Source organism: Notechis scutatus, chromosome 1, assembly GCF_049901735.1.
Source record: "Notechis scutatus isolate UNSWTSFEM ecotype Mainland chromosome 1, rNotScu1.2, whole genome shotgun sequence".
Lineage (NCBI taxonomy): Eukaryota > Metazoa > Chordata > Lepidosauria > Squamata > Elapidae > Notechis > Notechis scutatus.
In genome coordinates, this window is record NC_142009.1 from 113,568,431 (window position 1) to 113,582,856 (window position 14,426).

A 14,426-nucleotide genomic window follows, 5' to 3' on the forward strand; every position below is an offset into this window, starting at 1 on the left:
TCAAAGATGGAGAAATCAATTTGTACTGCAGAGGCAAATATTAACCTTTGTAAGAAAAACTAGTGTGGCCATCATAAGGTTTGTTATTTGTTCTTTACTATTCAGAGCTGATCAGCCACACGAATCTTAAGTGATGGAAAGGCTAAATATTCCATATTTTCTCACTGCTTTTAACAAGTGTCTTTTCTTCAGACTGTAAGAACTTATTTATTGGTCAAATGCCAAACAGCCTGTTCTTATTCTCTGAACAACTTAATCAGACATCAGAGGCTTTTTCACAGCACTCAGATTGCAACCTTACTTCTATGGTTGGACTGTCAACCAGCTGTTAAAACTCAACAGTCAAGGCAACTAAAATATGTTGATGCTCACTGACCTCATCCAATGCTAAGAAGTCAGCTGCCTCCAAAATGTTATAAGCAATTAAGGACAGCCTTCTCCATCTGTTGATCATAACACAATACTCAGTTTCCACATATGGGCTTGGTTCATTCATTGTACTTACCTCTGTTTGAACAAGTCAGGGATTGGGTTCATATAACATGATAAAGTAAACAATATGGTTTAAAACCCAGAATAGCAAGTTTTATACGGCACTGTAATGCAAAGCCACTGAGACCACAATATGGGGTAGTGTGTGTAATGTGAACTGAGTCACAAAGACAATTAATGTCTTGATTCTTCCCAAACAGCAATTCTTGTGCTGGGATTATAATTCTTAGAATTTCCAATCAGCATTGAAAAGTTTGGTTGGACTTTTGTAAGTGGATTTGTTGTTTCCTGGTATTTGTCCTTTTAAGGTACAGGATTCTTATGTGTTGCACTGCACTTGCTTCATTTTCCATAATAAAACTGTTTATGAGTGATACAAGTAGTTTTATTTTTCAGCCAGTTTGTTGCAGAGCTTGATGTGATTTCAGGCAGAGGGAAGGACTGGCCGTAGGTCACACAGCTGATTCTAGGCCTAAAGGAAGACTATAACCTGAGTCTCCTTTTCCAATATCTTCACCATGACAGTTTGCCAGAATAGTTTCCTTTGCTTTTATGTGTAGAGATCCTATTATATTATACAAATAGCTATTTTATCCCGAATCACTATGGATTTCTCCAAAGGGTTTTAAAGATGTTCATGCCATAGGACTGCTTGTTTGATCTTGGATTAGTTTTTGTGGGTATCCATCCTAGATATTTGTAAACCATGGTTTTATCATGCTTATATCCAGCCAACTGTGGTTGCTGTTGTTGCTTTAGTTCAAGTCCCACCTTAGCCATGAAAGCCAGCAAGCAAATTGGGCCAGTCACTTTCTCTCAATCCAACCAACTTTCACAGAGAAAATAGGATGAGAAGGGAAAATAGGATGAGAAAAGTATTTGTTAAAAACAATAAAGGCAGGATATAAAAACTATCAATATGTCTGGTTAGTGCAGCAAATGATTCCCCGATCCAGATTCCACACAGGAGGTGATATGCCTTTAAGAATCTGTTCTTCTCTGTAACCACTAAACCTTCAGTCTTGTGCTCCTAAAGGCTTTGATAAATGATTGAAAATAATAATAATAACTGATGTTTGCTACTGCACTGCCACTGATGTTGTCTCTTCAATGTCTATTGAAAATATATTCATTCATCTACTATCTTTTCCTGCCCTCATTCATGCATTTGTGAGACCTCATTTGAGTTGCCAGCCAGTGGGGCCACTCCAGTGATGGGATTCAAATTTTTTGACTACCAGTTCTGTGGGCGTGGCTTGGTGGGCGTGGCAGGGGAAGGACACTGTAAAATCTCCAGGCAGAGGTGGCATTTGCCAATTCTCTGAACTACTCAAAATTTCCGCTACCGGTTCTGCAGAACTGGTCAAAACCTGCTGAATACCACCTCGAGGCCACTCTATAGAAATACAAGCTTTTTGAAACCTATGAATGGTCTGCTCAAGATGCTGAGATTTTTGTAGGAGATAAAAATTGAAAAAAGAGGAACAAGTCCCAAGTTAACTCAAGTTAACTTGCAGTCTAGACTCAGAAGAAAAGGCTGGTTTTTCAGTCTTCCCATTTTTGTTCAGTCTCTGGTTGGGGGGAAGGAAGGGAAGGTCACTCGGGGCTTCAAAATATTCCTCCTCGGATGGGATAGAAAGCAAAGTCAAGAATGAATGCCCTTCAGCCATCCAGGCACTGTCATCTGAAGCCTTCTAAGTAAAATCGCAGGGCCAAGCCTGAACAAGGGAATTTTAGTCAGAACTTGGCCCCATTGAAAGTGGTTGGAAAGGCCCCCAAGGCAGCATCAGTGCTGCAGCAATCGAGGTAAATAGAATTATTTTTTTCCCGTTCCTAATTTTCCTTCAATTAAATAGAGAACTCGCTTATGCAGACTCTTGTTTAGGCCCAGTCATGATTCATTTAAAATGTCTGCCAAGATATTTTAGTCATCTTCTGGCAAGGGCTCTTGAACCACAAATGTTACATAGCTGCTGGATGAATCATTGCTTTGGGTTATCTAATTTCTAGACCAGTGTCGGCTTGCTTCCTTCACTTTGCAAAAATTCAAAGTGTCAGGAGAAGGGGATCCTTACATGGAGAATTAGAAGTTCTCCAAGATGCATCTGGAATTAGGGAAGTCTAGGTTAGGGTAAACTCATGGGGTGTGCACCAAAGCATTCCCATGTGTCACAACAGAGTGGTGGTGATCTTGTAGCTGGAAAAATGGGTCCTAATTTATTCCCTAGATTTTATAATGTCTTGGCAACAGCTGAACAAAGACTAAGCATTGTCTAACCTCTCCAAAATCTCTCATTATGCAAAATGTACTTAATCTCATTTCATTTCGACTGTACATCCGTTTGCCTTTTTATTTAATTAGTAATAAAGTTCATATTTGTTTCTAGTCACATTTTTCCTAGTATAAGTATTTCTCTATGCAGGTTTTCAAAAAGAATTATGCATTAGGGTGGAGCAATTTTCCCCCCATAATACATTTTTGTGCCTTGTGTTCAATAATAAAATATTTCAGTAATGTGCCTTTTGACAAACAACCTGAACCGCATCCAAAACAACTGTCCTCCTTATCAGTCTCAACATGTTCGAAGTCTGAGAGGCATAAGATTGTACTAACTACATAAAGTATAATCATAAAGTAAGATATTCAAAATTGTCTTAATGCCATCACAGCTTTCAATAGGAACGCCAAAAAGCTTTCAATGAAGTATCCCTGGTCCTTGTAGCAGCAGAGTTACAGTGTGCTCAACTCTGTGAATACTGATCCATTGAACTTATAGAGCAAGGGTCTTCAAACTTGGCAAGTTTAAGACTTGTGGACATGCACAGAGACTAAAAAGTATTGGGCTAAAATGCACATGTGGCTGGAGAAGATGATAAAAACAACCTATAGACTTAAAACCAGAGACATTTTAATTGGGAATTTTGCCTGAGGGTTATAACAAAGAAATAACGTATTTGATTATGAATATTTTAACAGCAGCTAGGATTGTATTTGCACAAAATTGGAAAAATGAAAAAATTCCAACAGAAGAGGAAATAATCAAGAAAATAATGGAATGTGCAGAAATGAGTAGATTAACAATGGCGATTAGAGAACAAGAAGAAAAAGACTATTATAAAATTTGGAATCTATTTTATGAATGGTTGGATAGAAGAGTAAAGAATTGAATTATATAAGTATAGTATAACATATTGTTACTGATAAATAGATGAGTTAGATAGAGTAAGAAAATGAACTTGAAATATATTATTGAAAGTTAAGGACTTAAAAGTCAAGGATAATAGAATAAATGACAAATGTGATATAAAATATTGATAAGAACAATTATAAATATATATAAGTGAAATATGTATGATATTATTTTGTGCACGAAGAAATATGTACTCAACTGACACACTGTGGAACAGAAAGAAGGTTTTATGTTTGTTTTTGTTGTTGTGATAAAAATAAAAAAACTTTTATTTTTTTTAAAAAAGACTTGTGGACTTCAGCTCCCAGAATTCCTGAGCTATGTGACTGGAGGAGGAATTCTGGGAGTTGAAGTCCACAAGTCTTAAAGCTGTCAAGTTTGAAGATCTCTGTTATAGAGGCTACTCCTCTACAATTTAGTTTAGGTTTAGTTTAAATCAGTGATCCCCAACCTTTTACGCTGCGGCCCGGTGCCGGCATCAGCTGGCGCCGCGACCCAGTACCGGCATCAGCTGGGCGCCGCGACCGGTACCGGCATCAGCTGGGCGCCACCATCTTTTTTTGATGAAAAAGCGCCATCTTTTTTGATGAAAAGCGTGCTTCCGGTGAGCTTTCTACCGAAAAGCTCACCGGAAGCACTTTTCATCAAAAAGATGACGGCGGCCAACAAGCCAGCGGCCCGGTAGGACCTGTTCCGCGGACGGTGCCGGTCCACGGACCGTGGTTGGGGACCCCTGGTTTAAATCATATTAGTCATATTCTATGTAATTTTCACAGCTTTGCATTCTTCTGCATCTCAGAAATAAAGTGCATTGTGAACTCAACAATGATGAATGCATAAATTATGCTTTGTGGCATTTCACTTTCATTTTTGTGGTTTTTAATTGTTGGAAACCACAAAATAAAGTAATTGTTCTTAGCTACTATAGGATTAACTTGTTGACTTCTTTCAAGATGCAAAAAAATAGGTTAGCTAATTAACTTTCACCAAATTCATTTCAGGACATGGCAGAAGAAATGTAATGTAAAAGGTGTGCTTTGAGAGAAAGGATTTGAGAGAGGATTTTTCACAAAAGACAACTTACTTGAAAATATCCTCAGTAAAGACCTGGAGTAAAAGATCATACACACATTATTCTGTTGCTTTTTGATAACATGCAGAGCAGGATGAAACAAACGGGATACCTTAAAACCAGCAAGGAATAACAATTCCTGTCAAATGTCATTTTGAGCCACGGTGGTGTATGGTTAGAATGCAGTACTGCAGGCTACTTCTGCTGACTGCCGGTTGTCTAAATTTGGCAGTTCAAATCTCACCAGGCTCAAGGTTGACTCAGCCTTCCATCCTTCCGAGGTGGGTAAAATGAGGACTCAAATTGTTGGGGGCAATAGGTGGACTTTCTAAACCTCTTAGAGAGGGCTGGAAAGCATGGTAAAGCGGTATATAAGTCTAAGTGCTATTGCTATTGTTATTTTCAAATTAGCAAAAAGTTGCAATATTAAAGAAAATGAGAGAATAGACAAACTTCATGATGGTGATATGATACAAAATGATGATATGATACAAAATGATGATATGATACCAAAAAAGCTCAAGAGTTAAGAAACAGACCTATTGGTCATTAAATCTAATATTGTCCTTTGCTGCAGAGGAATTTTAACTTAAACATAACTAGAATATTTTTATTTTCCCCTTTTATGATTGGGTGTGGTAGATTTTCCAAAGTACGTACTGGAAGACGAATCTTACTGAGAATTTTGAACTGGGATGGGGAGATTTAATTAAAACAAACTCCCTCAGATTTTCAGTGATCCACTCTGGATTCAGAATTTGCCTCAAATTCAAATAAAAGAAACCAGCAAATTAGAAAACCAGTATCTTGCCTGAATGGCTTTTGGGGTATTCTTTTGTATTCTTTTTCAGGTTAAGCTGGGTGAACAAACTCTTTTCAAGTACCTGTCCAGTTACTTAGATAAGCCACCAGAAGCTCTTCAAGGTCCTTTCTGGTACACGGAATCCCTCAGGGTCCTTTCTGGTACACAGGAAAAAGTCTTCTCTTTTGTAATTCCCAGACAGCACAATGGGTGAGTCCTATTCTTCCAGCATTCAGGAAGATGGTAAACACACAACTCATCTGTTAAGCTTCTAACTGTTTCTTTAATACTATGTTTAGTTTGAATTTTGATTTCAATTGCATTAAGGTTATTTGAGTTTACATTTTGTATATTTATTATCATAAACTGATCTTATTGTTAAGAAAAAGGCAGAATAATTTCTTCAATAATAATGTGAGGTCTCTATAAAGTCTTGGTATGGTTTTAATGTTCAATCCTTCTGTACAAGATGAAAACCATCTGCAAAATGTGACAGAGATGAATTTGTTTAAAGTTTAGCCTTTTTATTTGTAGGCATGCTCAAGATGGAATGGGACAACTTTTCTCAGCCAACTCACCACAGTCAACTTGCCATGGGCTATTCACCATGGCCAACTTGCCGTTGGACAACTCACCATGGCCAATTCACTACAGGATAACTCGCTTTGGGACAATTTAACAATTCTATTTAATTATTTAAAATAAATAAAAAATATTTAATTTTTTTCCATTAACGTTTCATTATGTCCCTCCTATTGGATCCTTTCTTTAATGATTCTATTCTACCATTTCTCTGATATTAGTGTAACTCTTGTTCCATAGTGAGTTGTCCTATGGCAAGTTGGCTGTGGTGAGTTCTCCCACAGCGAGTTGGCTGTGGAGTGTTGACCATGGTGAGTCGACTGCAGCAAATTGTCACAGACCCTTCTCAAGATGCCTGTCATCATTTCAAATACAAAGGATAGCACAATTTGGAAGTTCTCTAAGCACATTGTAAGTCATTACAGCACTCATCACATTTGCATTCTTAGCATTTATCCATTTTATTTAAAGCTGGAATAAATTAAACAAGCAAAAGAGACCACATAGAGGTTCAACTATACATGGAGGTTCAACTCTTGCTTACTTTCCCTTTCTTACTTTTGCTAAGTTGTTAAAAGAAATAAAACTGCAAGAGGGAATTCAACTGCCAAATGTATTCTCTCTTCCCTTAGAACTATATATTTTGATTTATACACCAAAACTGTGTTTAGACATAACCCATCTAGTTCTACGCAGAGCAAATTGATTTATACCAAGAATGCTTAATTAAGGCAGAGAGAGCTTGAGGGAAAACGATCATTTGTCTAGCAAGTTCTTTTTGGGTTTTTTTGCCAAGATCACAAAAAAAACATTGAGTTTAATTGCTATCGCTGGATAATTCTCCAATATATTTTTGTCTGTATAAATACCTTGTGTATAAGCCTGTATTTGTAAGATTCTCCATTAGGCCACTTAGGCATGTGTGTGGGAGAGAAAAAACGTGCTGCATAACTCTATGCTCTGGATTTTCAACTTGTCCTCAATGAGAACACAAATGAAAGAGATTCACTAGGGCATATTATTTCAGCTTGCAGGCTTATTTTATTGCTTTTCAGTTTTCCTAACTTGCCCTTCATTTTGACATAGTCTAGGAATGGTGTGCAATTAAAGTAACAGAATAAAATAATTAGTGAAAATTCCTTCAGTGAGAGTAAATTTCTTTTTTTAGATGTTCCTTTGATTTATTTTCACATGTTAATTACGATTTTATATTTTATCTATTTTAAATATTATTTGGGGAGAATATAAATGAGGTTATAAATAAACATGAAGCGGGAAATAAGTCTATGAAAAAACAGACACAAGGAAGTCTATTGATTGTGGCAGGTAACACATGTAATGAAGGAGTAGTAAAGTCCACAGTACGTCACATGGCACATTATATTGTATTATATTGGAGGGACACGGTGGCTCAGTGGCTAAGACGCTGAGCTTGTTGATCAGAAAGGTCGACAGTTTGCCAGCACCGCATAATGGATTGAGCTCCCATTACTTGTCCCAACGGCCAACCTAGCAGTTCGAAAGCATGTAAAAATGCAAGTAGAAAAATAGGGACCACTTTGGTGGGAAGGTAACAGTGTTCCGTGCACCTTTGGCGTTTAGTCATGCCAGCCACATGACCACAGAGACGTCTTCAGACAGTGATGGCTCTTTGGCTTTGTAACAGAGATGAGCACCGCCCCCTAGAGCCGGAAACAACTAGCACGTATGTGCGAGGGGAACCTTTATCGTTACCTTTACCTTTACTTCACATGGCATATTATATTGTGTTAGTGGTGCCAGTCATGTTTCCTCAGGGAACTTATACAGTATAGAACTGGGGTTCCATTACAAAAAAAAAGTTATTTTCTTTAGACATATGTAATACTCTACCTAATTGGTTGACCATACTTGAAAACTGGCCCACCAAAATAATTTAATTCTCAGTCATTTAAACCTTGAAAAATAAACACCATCATCCTGACATGGGCTCAGAGACTAATGTGCAACCAATTCTTTGAAAATGAACAGAGAATGGTTTCACGTAACCAAAGCATTCAGCACCATCTGGCAGTAGCTCTTGATATATTTTCAAAGTGAGCTCAACATACAATTGATCCTAGGAATGTTGAAGAATCCGTGGTTCCTAGACTACGTAAAGAGCTTCAGAGTCTTTGGTGCAGCTTGTCCTCTGTCCCAACTTGCCTTCTCTTCTGTAAGTGTAGTCACTGCCAGATACCTTTGAAAAACACCTGTGTGGCAGATACCTTTGAAAAATCCCATTTCTGCAATTGCAGTCATCAAAGTGTAGAAGTTCATCTCACCTAACATTTTAGATTCTATACCAGGAGTGTCAAACTCAAGGCTGGGGGCCCAGATCCGGCCCATGGGGTGCTTAGATCTGGCCCATGGGGCTGCCCTGGAAACAGCAAAGGACCCATTCACAGTGCTTCTGCCAGTGAAAACGGAGCTTGGGGGGGCTATGGGCAGCCCTCCAGAGCTACATTTTCACTGGCAGCGGGTTGCAGAAGACCATCGCAACCAAAAACAGAGCATGCAAGGGCCGCGGGCATCTCTCCTGGCCACCCTGGCCACCCCCACCCTGGCTCCCCAAGGTCAAACACAGTCCTGATGCAGCCCTCAATGAAATTGAGTTTGACACCCCTGTTCTACACCAACTGGGATCTGTGGTAACATTTGTAAGGATATTCTAGAAATTTAATTTCTTTTGGAATGGCCAGTTATAATAGAGGCCTTTCCATAGAGTAGCAAGAACGGATGCTCCTCTCATAAACAAATTCTCACCTTCCCTTCATTTTCCCCTTTTCCTTTTTTCCTTTTTTAAAAAGATAAATAAAAAAGTGTTTGCTAAATTGTTAAGCTGAAGAACTCAGACACGTGTTTCTAGTACATATTTGTGTGCATGTGTTGAGCAAGCTGTCCACAACACATTATGAAGCTTTGGACATGGCCATCAAGGCCAAACCTGCAAATGTAAAGGAATGTTCTGTATAGGAAAACTATAGGACAGGAAACAAATAAGCAAACAGTGCAGAAAAATTTATACTGTTCTGAGAAGTATGAGAAAATAAAAATAACCCTGCCCTGACTTAATTTTGTAAGAGATAAGACAAAGGGAAACTTTAACAAGCTTTCAGGATTGTTACCTTTCTTTATTACAATTATAACATTGTCTGAATTCCTGCTGCACCTGTTTCTTGGCCTTTTCCATCTTAAAGTGATAGAAAGAGAAGGGACAAGGAAATCTTATCAGGAAGACTAAGTGTTGGAAGAAAGGAACTAAAATATTCCGGAAATGAAGGCTGAAGGATATTCAAAAGGTGAGAAATACTCTGTGTTTAATTATGAATATTCAGCCTGTTTGTACAGCAAGGCGGAATATAAGAGAGTTAAAAGATAATATTATAGAAGAACTCACATGACCAAGCACTGAATACGCTTGTGAGAAGTTTTTACATAGTCCATATTCTCATGGTCCATCTGAACATCTCCAGAGTACTTGTGAAGAGATGGCATCAATGCTGAGAGGATTTCTTGATGGCAAAAAAGCTCCATATTAAGAACTCTATAGTTTATTTTGGCTGGTCAGATATGCCAAGTAAAGAATAGAATAGAATGGAATAGAATGGAATAGAATAGAATGGAATGGAATGGAATGGAATGGAATGCAATGGAATGGAATGGAATGGAATGGAATGGAAGGGAAGGGAAGGGAAGGGAAGGGAAGGGACCTTGGAGGTCTTCTAGTCCAACCCCCTGCTTAGGCAGGAAACCCTACACCACTTCAGACAAATGGTTATCCAACATCTTTTTAAAAACTTCCAGTGTTGGAGCATTCACAACTTCTGGAGGCAAGTTGTTCAACCAATTAATTGTTCTAATTGTCAGGAAATTTCTTCTTTGTTCTACGTTGCTTCTCTCCTTGATTAGTTTCCACCCATTGCTTCTTGTCCTGCCCTCAGGTGCTTTGGAGAATAGCACAAAATGATGCACAAAGAAAGAGATTCTGAATTGGATTGTAGAAGCCCGACTCCTAAGATCAAATCAGATGGAATAATTGGAATATGTAGGTGAAGGAGAGCCCAACAAGTGAATACTAATTTGTTGCATGTTAGGATCCCACATTAAGATAATTCATTTACATTCTCGACTTGCACAATCTCCTTTGTTGAATGAGGATGATAATACTCATGATACTCTTCTGGATTTGCAGTAAATGTCTTCCCTATTGTTGTTTTCTCCTGAAATCCTGAGATTCATTTGTTTTCTCTTGTTGCATAGCACCGACTACAATGAGCACTTGAGGGGGATCATTGGTAAAGTTCCCATTTTGAAACTAGTAAATTGTTGGTGACAAGTGGCATGGTGAAAGACAATATGACAAAGCTCTTCATGTATATCTTTTGTCATTAGGCTGAATTATAAACACATAACTAAAACTGAATATCTAAAAAAATGAATGATACCAACCAAGGCAAAACACAATCCCCTCATCCTTCACTCTGATCCAATGTCATTTTTCAGCCATGATGGAAAAGTTGGCAATCATTACATTTCCCAGTGCTAAGGAAGGTGATCCATTTTCTCTTCCATCCATCCATTTGAATCTGGCTCTGACAGCCAGTAAGTGGTTAATTATTCATATGAAATATTTAATGGTATATGGAGTACCTGAACATGATTAAGAGATAACATGAGACATGATATCACAGTTGCATTAGAATAAGAGAGAGGCACTTAAGGCATTAATGTTGCTGCTTCTTAGAAATTGCTTTTACCACTAGAGATAAAGAGAATTTTTCTATGCCATTCCTGAATCCACAAAATCTCTTATTCAGGCCTTTCCTATATGAATGCTATATGTGTTTTTCTTCTCTCTATATTTTTAATGTTGCTTTGATTATTCCAATTATTGAGTTTTTATGTTATGATGATTCTTGATTTTTTTTAAAATTGAATATAGATGATCCAAACAAAGGAAATAATGTTAAAAGGTATGCTGCATTACGAAGTCTACTGGTTCATGCTTGCAATTTAGTCTTTTAACAAAGATTAAAAAATAATAAATGTAAAAATACATCCATACACATAAAGACATATTGTACCAAAGAGCAACAGCTGAAAAACACAACTGTCAAAATACACAACCCCATCTAAGGAGTCATCTCCATTCATATGGATCTTCTGGAACAGCCAGACTCAATGGCTTTCCTAATGCCTAACAGGCTTGGGGTCAATATGAACTCAGAGGGAATAGCTTTCCTTCAAAGTGAGGAAGCCACGCATCTGTGGAAAGTCTCAATCATCCAGATCATGGTTGTCCCAAAGATACTTGTCCAAAAGGCAACTGAACTTTCTTGGGTTTTGTTTTTTGTTTTTAAATGTTTTGTTAAAACATTTTGCTTCTCATCCAAGAAGGTTTGGAACCAAAGAAAACATTTTCAAAGAAAAAAACCAAGAAAGTCCCATTGGTTTTTGGAAAAGCACCTTGAGGAAGCCAGAGAAGGGTCACCCCGGTCTATGATAATAGCATTACATTGCAGTTGAGATCCAGAATTTCTTTCTAGATTTCTTCTTTCTAGAATTTATTGGACAGGCAGGTGCCACTGAGAGTTATTGGTTTCATACCAACCCAGTGCTGCGCCATTCAGGACTTTCAAGATGACAACCTGCCCTTTGACTCAAAGGGCAACCAATTGGTTATGTTTCTAGGAAGTGTTAAATAATCAAAGCAGTTGCTAAAGAAACATTCTCCAAACAGTGCTGAAAAAAAAGCCAAAGAAAAGCTATAGGTTATGCCAAACACTTAAGTACCATGGATATTTCTGGGTGGAGTTTTGATCTTTGTTGCCTGGTCAGCCCAGCAGCCAAGTTATCTAATTTCACATTTAATATAAAACAGACTTGAGTAGGTACTCTGTCTAAGTTTATTATGATGTTCCTGGAATAGATATGTTTACTTCTTTGCAGGTCTACAGTCCCTGCAGAGAATCACCTGCCAAATGGAATGTGCACTTCCTAAACACCTAACCAGCCAATAAATGCTGCTTTGCCTGGAACTAGAAATCCTTTCTTGGCCATTTGTATATATACAATATAGGCTTAATACTCTTTGCATCATTAGACAATCATACCTTCAGAGTTAGATTTACTTCCACTTCTTAGACCTTGCCTCTGAATTTTACCTGAACACATTCGCATAAAGACCTTCTTGAAATCCACACAGCAAATAAATCTTTTTATAATTTTCTTCTCTTAAATCTCCAAGCTTTTTTAAGTCTAACAGTTCCTGTGGAGGAAAAAATTACCTAGTTTGATGTTGTGTGAGGAGGTATAAACCTGTCTTCACTTGCATAGCAATCAAATTCCAAGGCTTGCAATCATTTTTAAAATTACAAAGCTATAAGCTATGCATGCTTCAAATTGAGTTTTATTGGCGTTCATGATATTACTTGCAATAATTTCAGTGTGCTCTTTTTATGCTGGCTATCAAATTTCCAGCCGATTCATTGGCACTTTGTGCAGATTTCTCAATATTGTTGAATTGATACTAAGCAACAAAGTACACACACACACACACATACACACACACACACACAAGAAATGCAAAGATGTATTATAATGGTGTGCAGTATATGTGGTAACTAAAACCATGTGTCATTATGAAGTTCAATGCTTCCCTTTCAAAAGCCCTCCTGAGTAGTTGGGGAAGTGGGCTTGGCAATGTAGGTTCAGGGAAGAAGACCATAGGGCAGGGGTGTCAAACTCACATCGTCATGGTGGTGTCACATGATGTATCAGGACTTTTCCCCCCCTTCACTAAACCATGTGTGGGCATGGGCAGCGCATACAGCCTGCGGGCCAGGAGTTTGACAACCCTGCCATAGGGACAACTCATATGATCACATTTGACCGCATTCCCCAATTAGACAACTTCCTAAGAGGAGGAACCCTAGCTCTCATAATGCACAGTGTGGAAACCTGTTTGATATTCAATTAGATTTCCATATTATACATCTCGGTGGATTCACATATATGTGCACTTCTAGTTCACACATGGATTAGATGTTTTAATGTTCTCTACAGTTTCAATGATTTTTACTGTTTTTACTGTTTTAAAAAGTTTTTGTATTTTTAATAGTAATATATGTTTTGAACTGTAAGCCACCCATTTACTGAGATGGGCAGCCATATAAATCAAACAAATAGTAATAATAAATAAATCTGCTGCACCACAATTTACTGAGCTTCATCAAGATAATTTTCTGGATATACCCCAATTTAACTATTAAGTTTAAAAATTATGCCATTACAAGCTACATCAGAAATTGTATTCACTGATAAGATAAGATGGGGTTTATTACAAGGACTGTGCAACTACTAGAAGCATTTTCTGAATGGTTTGCAAGTCCTCATAGTGACATGATTAATCTATTCTTATGTACTCTGCAGTGTTTCCACTATGAGTTAACTACATCTCTGGTTGTGAGTGTGGTTATTATATACACATAAAAGTGTAGCAAGACAGAAAACATTTATTAAAAATTCTTAATAAAGGATACAGGATACACACCTGCCTTATTTTTATCCTCAGAGTAAGATTACACAATAATGTATAATCTTTATGACTCAGTGTCAATTTAAAGAAATCCTCTCTGGTAAAGGTCCAACATATTATATATTATACACAATGATATATATAAATAAAAATCAGCCAATTAAATATCACTTCTTATATGCAGGTTGACTGTTTTATAAATGAATAAAAATAAGTAGTGTTCAGCTTTACCAATAGAATCTGGAGCTTCAGCTGCAAGTAGAATCACATTATCCAGAAAATCAGGGGACTGGTGGCATCTTTCCTAATTACACTTTCCAAACTAAACTTTCCAGTTTATGCCTTTTAATAAAATTTGTAGGTCGGAAAAGGTGCCTTTTGAGGGTTCTTTGCTTTTTCATGGGGCCCAAGTTCTCATGGCACCTTGGGGTTCCATTGGGACACAGCTGAGAAACCCTCCACTAAGAAACTCTGGTTAACAAAACTAATTTAGTGCAATATGTATGTCACAGCAGGTGCCAAGGAATTGTTCAACGACTTCTGAAGCCCTATATGCCTTTATATTCATTTAGTGATGTCCTTAATAAGGAAGAGGCTCCCTTAAGTAAAACTCAGCTAATGGGAAATAGTTTGGCTATCAATGTTCTTGGCAACAAGTAATTTGGCATTGACTATTTCTAATATTTAACCTCTCATTCTAGCATATAGCCCTAGGATTTCCTGATAGTC

The 14,426-nt window shown here is 37.6% G+C and overlaps 1 long non-coding RNA gene across 1 annotated transcript; it reads right to left on the minus strand.

Annotated features, from left to right (window-relative positions):
* Positions 1–5,975: 5,975 nt before the first annotated feature.
* Positions 5,976–12,410, minus strand: LOC148132944 (uncharacterized). The gene is made up of 3 exons (XR_015745325.1): positions 12,274–12,410; positions 10,610–10,810; positions 5,976–6,037 (listed from the first exon to the last, which is right to left on the minus strand). It is a non-coding gene; the product is annotated as an uncharacterized LOC148132944 (long non-coding RNA).
* Positions 12,411–14,426: the final 2,016 nt, after the last annotated feature.